Source organism: Oncorhynchus masou, chromosome 24, assembly GCF_036934945.1.
Source record: "Oncorhynchus masou masou isolate Uvic2021 chromosome 24, UVic_Omas_1.1, whole genome shotgun sequence".
In the NCBI taxonomy this organism is placed as follows: domain Eukaryota; kingdom Metazoa; phylum Chordata; class Actinopteri; order Salmoniformes; family Salmonidae; genus Oncorhynchus; species Oncorhynchus masou.
Window position 1 is genome coordinate 97319508 of NC_088235.1, and position 11086 is coordinate 97330593.

The 11086-nt window shown below is 47.9% G+C and overlaps 1 pseudogene; it reads right to left on the reverse strand.

Moving 5' to 3' along the window:
* Positions 1-3289: 3289 nt before the first annotated feature.
* On the reverse strand, positions 3290-4393 carry LOC135511761 (uncharacterized; annotated as a pseudogene).
* Between the last annotated feature and the right edge of the window lie 6693 nt (positions 4394-11086).

Sequence of the window (11086 nt, forward strand, 5' to 3'; positions counted from 1 at the left end):
GGTGCAGGCAGCGAACGGTTGAAAAGCATGCATTTGGTTTTACTAGTGTTTAAGAGCAGTTGGAGGCCACGGAAGGAGTGCTGTATGGCATTGAAGCTCGTTTGGAGGTTAGATAGCACAGTGTCCAAGGACGGACCGGAGGTATACAGAATGGTGTCGTTTGCGTAGAGGTGGATCAGGGAATCGCCCGCAGCAAGAGCAACATCATTGATATATACAGAGAAAAGAGTCGGCCCGAGAATTTAACCCTGTGGCACCCCCATAGAGACTGCCAGAGGACCGGACAGCATGCCCTCCGATTTGACACACTGAACTCTGTCTGCAAAGTAGTTGGTGAACCAGGCAAGGCAGTCATCAGAAAAACCGAGGCTACTGAGTCTGACGATAAGAATATGGTGATTGACAGAGTCGAAAGCCTTGGCAAGGTCGATGAAGATGGCTGCACAGTACTGTCTTTTATCGATGGCGGTTATGATATCGTTTAGTACCTTGAGCGTGGCTGAGGTGCACCCATGACCGGCTCGGAAACCAAATTGCACAGCGGAGAAGGTACGGTGGGATTCGAGATGGTCAGTGACCTGTTTGTTGAATTGGCTTTCGAAGACCTTAGATAGGCAGGATGGATATAGGTCTGTAACAGTTTGGGTCCAGGGTGTCTCCCCCTTTGAAGAGGGGGATGACTGCGGCAGCTTTCCAATCCTTGGAGATCTCAGATGATATGAAAGAGAGGTTGAACAGGCTGGTAATAGGGGTTGCGACAATGGCGGCGGATAGTTTCAGAAATAGAGGGTCCAGATTGTCAAGCCCAGCTGATTTGTACGGGTCCAGGTTTTGCAGCTCTTTCAGAACATCTGCTATCTGGATTTGGGTAAAGGAGAACCTGGAGAGGCTTGGGCGAGTAGCTGCGGGGAGGGGGGGGAGCTGTTGGCCGAGGTTGGAGTAGCCAGGAGGAAGGCATGGCCAGCCGTTGAGAAATGCTTGAAGTTTTCAATAATCATGGATTTATCGGTGGTGACCGTGTTACCTAGCCTCAGTGCAGTGGGCAGCTGGGAGGAGGTGCTCGTGTCTCCATGGACTTCACAGTGTCCCAGAACTTTTTGGAGTTGGAGCTACAGGATGCAAATTTCTGCCTGAAGAAGCTGGCCTTTGCTGACTGTGTGTATTGGTTCCTGACTTCCCTGAACAGTTGCATATCGCAAGGACTATTCGGTGCTATTGCAGTCCGCCACAGGATCTTTTTGTGCTGGTCGAGGGCAGTCAGGTCTGGAGTGAACCAAGGGCTATATCTGTTCTTAGTTCTGCATTTTTTGAACATGCTTATCTAAAATGGTGAGGAAGTTACTTTTAAAGAATGACCAGGCATCCTCAACTGACGGGATGAGGTCAATGTCCTTCCAGGATACCCGGGCCAGGTCGATTAGAAAGGCCTGCTCACAGAAGTGTTTTAGGGAGCGTTTGACAGTGATGAGGGTGGTCGTTTGACTGCGGGTCCGTAGCGGATACAGGCAATGAGGCAGTGATCGCTGAGATCCTGGTTGAAGACAGCGGAGGTGTATTTGGAGAGCCAGTTGGTCAGGATGACGTCTATAAGGTTGCCCTTGTTTACATATTTAGGGTTGTACCTGGTGGGTTCCTTGATGATTTGTGTGAGATTGAGGGCATCTAGCTTAGATTGTAGGACTGCCGGGGTGTTAAGCATATCCCAGTTTAGGTCACCTAACAGAACAAACTCTGAAGCTAGATGGGGGCAATCAATTCACAAAAATAGAGGGGGGGTCGGTAGCAGGCGGCAACAGTGAGAGACTTATTTCTGGAGAGAGTAATTTTTAAAATTAGTAGTTCGAACTGTTTGGGTATGGACCTGGAAAGTAAGCCTGCAAAGTAATGTCAATCTCTGCAGTAGACTGCAACTCCTCCCCCTTTGGCAGTTCTATCTTGACGGAAAATGTTATAGTTTTGGGGATGGAAATCTCCGAATTTTTGGTGGCCTTCCTGAGCCAGGATTCAGACACGGCAAGGACATCCGGGTTAGCAGAGTGTGCTAAAGCAGTGAGTAAAACAAACTTAGGGAGGAGGCTTCTGATGTTGACATGCATGAAACCAAGGCTTTTTCGATCAGAGAAGTCAACAAATGAGGGTGCCTGGGACATGCAGGGCCTGGGTTTACCTCCACATCACCTGTGGAACAGAGGAGGAGTAGTATGAGGGTGCGGCTAAAGGCTATCAAAACTGGTCGCCTAGAGCATTGGGACAAAGAATAAAAGGAACAGATTTCTGGGCATGGTAGAATATATTCAGGGCATAATACGCAGACAGGGGTATGGTGGGGTGCGGGTACAGCGGAGGTAAGCCCAGGCACTGGGTGATGATAAGAGAGGTTGTATCTCTGGACATGCTGGTTGTAATGGGTGAGGTCACCGCATGTGTGGGAGGTGGGACAAAGGAGGTATCAGGGGTATGAAGAGTGGAACTAAATCAAATCAAATTTTATTTGTCACATACACATGGTTAGCAGATGTTAATGCGAGTGTAGCGAAATGCTTGTGCTTCTAGTTCCGACAATGCAGTAATAACCAACAAGTAATCTAACTAACAATTCCTAAACTACTGTCTTATACACAGTGTAAGGGGATAAATAATATGTACATAAGGATATATGAATGAGTGATGGTACAGAGCAGCATAGGCAAGATACAGTAGATGGTATTGAGTACAGTATATACATATGAGATGAGTATGTAAACAAAGTGGCATAGTTAAAGTGGCTAGTGATACATGTATTACATAAGGATGCAGTCAATGATAGAGAGTACAGTATATACGTATGCATATGAGATGAATAATGTAGGGTAAGTAACATTATATAATGTAGCATTGTTTAAAGTGGCTAGTGATATATTTACATCATTTCCCATCAATTCCCATTATTAAAGTGGCTGGAGTTGAGTCAGTGTCAGTGTATTGGCAGCAGCCACTCAATGTTAGTGGTGGCTGTTTAACAGTCTGATGGCCTTGAGATAGAAGCTGTTTTTCAGTCTCTCGGTCCCAGCTTTGATGCACCTGTACTGACCTCGCCTTCTGGATGATAGCGGGGTGAACAGGCAGTGGCTCGGGTGGTTGATGTCCTTGATGATCTTTACATTTACATTTGCATTTAAGTCATTTAGCAGACGCTCTTATCCAGAGCGACTTACAAATTGGTGAATTCACCTTCTGACATCCAGTGGAACAGCCACTTTACAATAGTGCATCTAAATCATTTAAGGGGGGTGAGAAGGATTACTTTATCCTATCCTAGGTATTCCTTGAAGAGGTGGGGTTTCAGGTGTCTCCGGAAGGTGGTGATTGACTCCGCTGTCCTGGCGTCATGAGGGAGTTTGTTCCACCATTGGGGGGCCAGAGCAGCGAACAGTTTTGACTGGGCTGAGCGGGAACTGTACTTCCTCAGTGGTAGGGAGGCGAGCAGGCCAGAGGTGGATGAACGCAGTGCCCTTGTTTGGGTGTAGGGCCTGATCAGAGCCTGGAGGTACTGCGGTGCCGTTCCCCTCACAGCTCCGTAGGCAAGCACCATGGTCTTGTAGCGGATGCGAGCTTCAACTGGAAGCCAGTGGAGAGAGCGGAGGAGCGGGGTGACGTGAGAGAACTTGGAAAGGTTGAACACCAGACGGGCTGCGGCGTTCTGGATGAGTTGTAGGGGTTTAATGGCACAGGCAGGGAGCCCAGCCAACAGCGAGTTGCAGTAATCCAGACGGGAGATGACAAGTGCCTGGATTAGGACTTGCGCCGCTTCCTGTGTGAGGCAGGGTCGTACTCTGCGGATGTTGTAGAGCATGAACCTACAGGAACGGGCCACCGCCTTGATGTTAGTTGAGAACGACAGGGTGTTGTCCAGGATCACGCCAAGGTTCTTAGCGCTCTGGGAGGAGGACACAATGGAGTTGTCAACCGTGATGGCGAGATCATGGAACGGGCAGTCCTTCCCCGGGAGGAAGAGCAGCTCCGTCTTGCCGAGGTTCAGCTTGAGGTGGTGATCCGTCATCCACACTGATATGTCTGCCAGACATGCAGAGATGCGATTCGCCACCTGGTCATCAGAAGGGGAAAGGAGAAGATTAATTGTGTGTCGTCTGCGTAGCAATGATAGGAGAGACCATGTGAGGTTATGACAGAGCCAAGTGACTTGGTGTATAGCGAGAATAGGAGAGGGCCTAGAACAGAGCCCTGGGGGACACCAGTGGTGAGAGCGCGTGGCGAGGAGACAGATTCTCGCCACGCCACCTGGTAGGAGCGACCTGTCAGGTAGGACGCAATCCAAGTGTGGGCCGCGCCGGGAGATGCCCAACTCGGAGAGGGTGGAGAGGAGGATCTGATGGTTCACAGTATCGAAGGCAGCCGATAGGTCTAGAAGGATGAGAGCAGAGGAGAGAGAGTTAGCTTTAGCAGTGCGGAGCGCCTCCGTGATACAGAGAAGAGCAGTCTCAGTTGAATGACTAGTCTTGAAACCTGACTGATTTGGATCAAGAAGGTCATTCTGAGAGAGATAGCGGGAGAGCTGGCCAAGGACGGCACGTTCAAGAGTTTTGGAGAGAAAAGAAAGAAGGGATACTGGTCTGTAGTTGTTGACATCGGAGGGTCGAGTGTAGGTTTTTTCAGAAGGGGTGCAACTCTCGCTCTCTTGAAGACGGAAGGGACGTAGCCAGCGGTCAGGGATGAGTTGATGAGCGAGGTGAGGTAAGGGAGAAGGTCTCCGGAAATGGTCTGGAGAAGAGAGGAGGGGATAGGGTCAAGCGGGCAGGTTGTTGGGCGGCCGGCCGTCACAAGAAGCGAGATTTCATCTGGAGAGAGAGGGAGAAAGAGGTCAGAGCACAGGGTAGGGCAGTGTGAGCAGAACCAGCGGTGTCGTTTGACTTAGCAAACGAGGATCGGATGTCGTCGACCTTCTTTTCAAAATGGTTGACGAAGTCATCTGCAGAGAGGGAGGAGGGGGGGGGGGAGGAGGATTCAGGAGGGAGGAGAAGGTGGCAAAGAGCTTCCTAGGGTTAGAGGCAGATGCTTGGAATTTAGAGTGGTAGAAAGTGGCTTTAGCAGCAGAGACAGAGGAGGAAAATGTAGAGAGGAGGGAGTGAAAGGATGCCAGGTCCGCAGGGAGGCGAGTTTTCCTCCATTTCCGCTCGGCTGCCCGGAGCACTGTTCTGTGAGCTCGCAATGAGTCGTCGAGCCACGGAGCGGGAGGGGAGGACCGAGCCGGCCTGGAGGATAGGGGACATAGAGAGTCAAAGGATGCAGAAAGGGAAGAGAGGAGGGTTGAGGAGGCAGAATCAGGAGATAGGTTGGAGAAGGTATGAGCAGAGGGAAGAGATGATAGGATGGAAGAGGAGAGAGTAGCGGGGAGAGAGAGTGAAGGTTGGGACGGCGCGATACCATCCGAGTAGGGGCAGTGTGGGAAGTGTTGGATGAGAGCGAGACGGAAAGGGATACAAGGTAGTGGTCGGAGACTTGGAGGGGAGTTGCAATGAGGTTAGTGGAAGAACAGCATCTAGTAAAGATGAGGTCGAGCGTATTGCCTGCCTTGTGAGTAGGGGGAAGGTGAGAGGGTGAGGTCAAAAGAGGAGAGGAGTGGAAAGAAGGAGGCAGAGAGGAATGAGTCAAAGGTAGACGTGGGGAGGTTAAAGTCGCCCAGGACTGTGAGAGGTGAACCGTCCTCAGGAAAGGAGCTTATCAAGGCATCAAGCTCATTGATGAACTCTCCGAGGAACCTGGAGGGCGATAAATGATAAGGATGTTAAGCTTGAAAGGGCTGGTAACTGTGACAGCATGGAATTCAAAGGAGGCGATAGACAGATGGGTAAGGGGAGAAAGAGAGAATGACCACTTGGGAGAGATGAGGATCCCGGTGCAACCACCCCGCTGACCAGAAGCTCTCGGGGTGTGCGAGAACACGTGGGCGGACGAAGAGAGAGCAGTAGGAGTAGCAGTGTTATCTGTGGTGATCCATGTTTCCGTCAGTGTCAAGAAGTCGAGGGACTGGAGGGAGGCATAGGCTGAGATGAACTCTGCCTTGTTGGCCGCGGATCGGCAGTTCCAGAGGCTACCGGAGACCTGGAACTCCACGTGGGTCGTGCGCTGGGACCACCAGATTAGGGTGGCCGCGGCCACGCGGTGTGGAGCGTTTGTATGGTCTGTGCAGAGAGGAGAGAACAGGGATAGATAGACACATAGTTGACAGGCTACAGAAGAGGTTACGCTAATGCAAAGGAGATTGGAATGACAAGTGGACTACACGTCTCGAATGTTCAGAAAGTTAAGCTTACGTAGCAAGAATCTTATTGACTAAAATGATTGAAATGATACAGTACTGCTGGAGTAGGCTAGCTGGCAGTGGCTGCGTTGTTGACACTACACTAATCAAGTCGTTCCGTCGAGTGTAATAGTTTCTACAGTGCTGCTATTCGGGGGCTAGCTGGCTAGCTAGCAGTGTTGATTACGTTACGTTACGTTAAAAGAACGACAATAGCTGGCTAGCTAACCTAGAAAATCGCTCTAGACTACACAATTGTCTTAGATACAAAGACGGCTATGTAGCTAGCTAGCTACGATCAAAGAAATCAAACCGTTGTACTGTAATGAAGTGAAATGAAAATGTGATACTACCTGTGGAGCGAAGCGGAATGTTGACCGGGTTGTTGAAGTTTAATTCGGTAGACGTTGGCTAGCTGTTGGCTAGCTAGCTAGCAGTATCTCCTACGTTAAGGATGACAAATAAGGACGACAAATCTTTATGGCCTTCCTGTAACATCGGGTGGTGTAGGTGTCCTGGAGGGCAGGTAGTTTGCCCCCAGTGATGCGTTGTGCAGACCTCACTACCCTCTGGAGAGCCTTACGGTTGAGGGCGGAGCAGTTGCCGTACCAGGCGGTGATACAGCCCGCCAGGATGCTCTCGATTGTGCATCTGTAGAAGTTTGTGAGTGCTTTTGGTGACAAGCCAAATTTCTTCAGCCTCCTGAGGTTGAAGAGGCGCTGCTGCGCCTTCTTCACGATGCTGTCTGTGTGAGTGGACCAATTCAGTTTGTCTGTGATGTGTATGCCGAGGAACTTAAAACTTGCTTCTCTCTCCACTACTGTTCCATCGATGTGGATAGGGGGGTGTTCCCTCTGCTGTTTCCTGAGTCCACAATCATCTCCTTAGTTTTGTTGACGTTGAGTGTGAGGTTATTTTCCTGACACCACACTCCGAGGGCCCTCACCTCCTCCCTGTAGGCCGTCTCGTCGTTGTTGGTAATCAAGCCTACCACTGTTGTGTCGTCCGCAAACTTGATGATTGAGTTGGAGGCGTGCATGGCCACGCAGTCGTGGGTGAACAGGGAGTACAGGAGAGGGCTCAGAATGCACCCTTGTGGGGCCCCAGTGTTGAGGATCAGCGGGGAGGAGATGTTGTTACCTACCCTCACCACCTGGGGGCGGCCCGTCAGGAAGTCCAGTACCCAGTTGCACAGGGCGGGGTCGAGACCCAGGGTCTCGAGCTTGATGACGAGCTTGGAGGGTACTATGGTGTTGAATGCCGAGCTGTAGTCGATGAACAGCATTCTCACATAGGTATTCCTGGGCATTTGATTTGAACTAGGGGCCCCATTGTAAGCTAAAACAATGATAACTAACCTGAACAACAGTATACAAGGCATATTGACATTTGAGAGAGACATACAGCGAGGCATACAGTAATCACAGGTGTTGATTGGGAGTGCTAGCTAAACCAGTAGGTGAGACAACAGCTAATCAGCTAGCACAACAACAGCAGGCAAAATGGTGTTGACTAGGCAGGGAGGGTCGGATTTACTACACACAGAGCCTGAGTGCGGCTGGTGCCGACAGATAAAACATAACCAAACAGAATGGAGTACCGTGATGAATGGACAGTCCAGCAGGCATCAGCTATGTAGCCAAGTGATCACGGTGTCCAGGGGGCAGCGGTGGATGGGACAGGGAAGCTAGACTGGCGAGTATTATCCAGGCTAATGAGTGAATTAACATGTTCAATGCTTTCATGAGCTTTTTCTCTCACTGCCCTGAGTCTAAGACAATGGTTTAGCTATCTTAGAATTAAGAACATTTCCAATAACTTTATTTTCAATAATCTAACTTCTTAACATTAAAACAGCACAATACATGTTCCAAGAACCTTTTTGAGGAATAGCTACTTTAACTTTCTTCTTAAGTTTATAGTTAAGGAAAAAAATGTCAGTTAAGAAGACATTTCTTCTTAAGAAGGTTTTGTGAATCTGGGACTAGGCTTAGCGGTTAAGTTTAGGGTAAGGGCTAGGTTTAGGTGTTAGGTTTAGTTTCAGTGTTTGAGGTTAAGGTTAGGGAAAACAGGATTTTGAATGGGAATACGTTTTTTTTGTGTGGTTGTTTGTGTGGGTGTGCGTGTTGCATGGCAGGCTCACCGAAGGGTGAGTTTTCAGGGAACTAAGTATGCACTCTGAAATATTAAAGACTAAGCGTTGCACTTAGTCAATTAGCCTTTATTAAAGTATGTACAGCATCACAATTATCCTACTTTATCCTGCTGGTGTGTGTGTGGAAAGCTCTCCCCACAGCAGCAGCACAGACATATAGTGCATTCGGAAAGTATTCAAGCCCCTTCCCTGTTTCCGCATTTTGTTACGTGAGCCTTATTTTAAAATGTATTAAATTAAATGTTTTCCCCATCAATCTACACACAATACCCTGTAATGACAAAGCAAAAACAGGTTATTAGGCATTTTTGCAAATGTATTAAAAAATTACATTTACATTTAAGTCATTTAGCAGACGCTCTTATCCAGAGCGACTGATACCTTATTTACATAAGTATTCAGACCCTTTGCTATGAGACTCGAAATTGAGCTCAGATGCACCGTGTTTCCATTGACCATCCTTGAGATGTTTCTATAACTTGATTGGAGTCCACCTGTGGTAAATTCCATTGATTGGACATGATTTGGAAAGGCACACACCTGTCTATATAAGTTCCCACAGTTGACAGTGCATGTCAGAGCAAAAACCAAGACATGAAGTCAAAGGAATGGTCCATAGAGCGCCGAGACAGGATTGTGTCGAGGCACAGCTCTGGGGAAGGGTACCAAACTATTTCTACAGCATTGAAGGTCCCCAAGAACAGAGTGGCCTCCATTATTCTTAAATGGAAGAAATTAGAAACTGCCAGGACTCTTCCTTGAGCTGGCCGCCTGGCTAAACTGAGCAATCGGGGGATAATGGCCTTGGTCAGGGAGGGGACCAAGAACCCGATGGTCAATGTGACAAAGCTCTAGAGTCCCTCTGTGGAGATGGGAGAACCTTCCAGAAGGACAACCATCGCTGCAGCACTCCGGCAATCAGGCCTTATTGGTAGAGTGGCCAGACGGAAGCCACTCCTCAGTAAAAGCCACATGACAGCCTGCTTGGAGTATGCCAAAAGGACTCTGACCATGAGAAACTAAATTCTCTGGTCTGATGAAACTAAGATTGAACTCTTTGGCCTGAATGACAAGCGTCACGTCTGGAGGAAACCTGACACCATCCTTACAGTGAAGCATGGCAGTGGCAGCATCATAATATGGGGATTTTTTCAGCAGCAGGGACTGGGAGACTAGTCAAGATCAAGGGAAAGATGAATGGAGCAAAGTACAATGAGATCCCTAATGAAAACCTGCTCCAGAGCATTCAGGACCTCAGACTGCGGCGAAGGTTTTACCTTCCAAAAGGAGAACGACCCTAAGCACACAGCCAAGACAATGCAGGAGTGGGTTCGGGACTAGTCTTTGAAGGTCCTTGAGTGGCCCAGCCAGAGCCCGGACTTGAACCCAATCGAACATCTCTGGAGAGACCTGAAAATAGCTGTGCAGCGACGCTCCGATATCAAACCTGAAAGAGCTTGAAAGGATCTTCAGAGAAGAATGGTAGAAACTCCCCAAATACATGTATGCCAAGCTTGTAGGGTCATACCCAAGAAGACTTGAGGCTGTAAACGCTGCCAACAGTGCTTCAAAGTACTGAGTAAAGGGTCTGAATAAATGTGATATTTCCATTTTATATTTTTAGAAAAATTTGCTAACATTTCTAAAAACCTGTTTTTGCTTTGTCATTAGGCGGTATTGTGTGTAGGATGAGAATTTAAAAAAATTAATTTAATACATTTTAGAATAAGGCTAACGTAACAAAATGTGGGAAAATTGGATGGTTCTGAATACTTTCTGAATGCACTGTATTCCCAGGGAGATGTGACTGATTGGGAAGAGGAGAGGGCATCAGGGGAATTATAACATAGTAGAGTACAGTGGAACAGCCTCTTTGGTCCCTCAGGGGAATACTAAAGGACCTGCCATGACTATTTATGATCTACTGGTCTAAACCATACTATATTGCACACACCAACTACTGCATACTTAGTGCTACCAAAACATAAGCGGCTGCATTATCACTTTGATAATGCCCTGCCTTTAGAACTATCTGTTTTCTGTTATCCACCTGGGGTTTCCTCCGACACATTGGTCTCTCCCAAGACCCTACGGGAGTTGTAGCGATGAGACGAGATAGTAGCTACTAAAACAATTGGATACCACGAAAAAGGGGTAAAATAAAAAATAAAAAAGGTTTTACATATTTCCCCATTAGGCACCAATCCATAAACTGATCCTCATTATGGCCAAGGAATGTTACATGGAATCCTCATTTTAGATCCATGCACATAACTCAAAAGTTCCCCTTTGACATCCTTGCATGGTTTACATTTTGTATAACACAAAAGTATAACATGCTGACCAAACCGTCTGCGTTCGGTGTGCGAGCACCGAGTACAGATGCATGTTATTCAACGTGCTTCTTTAGACTCGAGACCCTTTTGTTGCCTGTTTTGCATGTTATTTTATCATTAATATGTGTCACATATCAGTTTGCAAACAATGAGTTAATAAAGCTTCATACAAAACATGGACTCTTTTTTGTTTTCTTGATTAAGGCAGCCCCAAAATGCAGGTGTTTCAGCCTGGCTCAGTGCTTTCTGTGGTGGTGGGGCAGCCAGCAGAAAATACAAAGCATAGGGGTTGGCAAT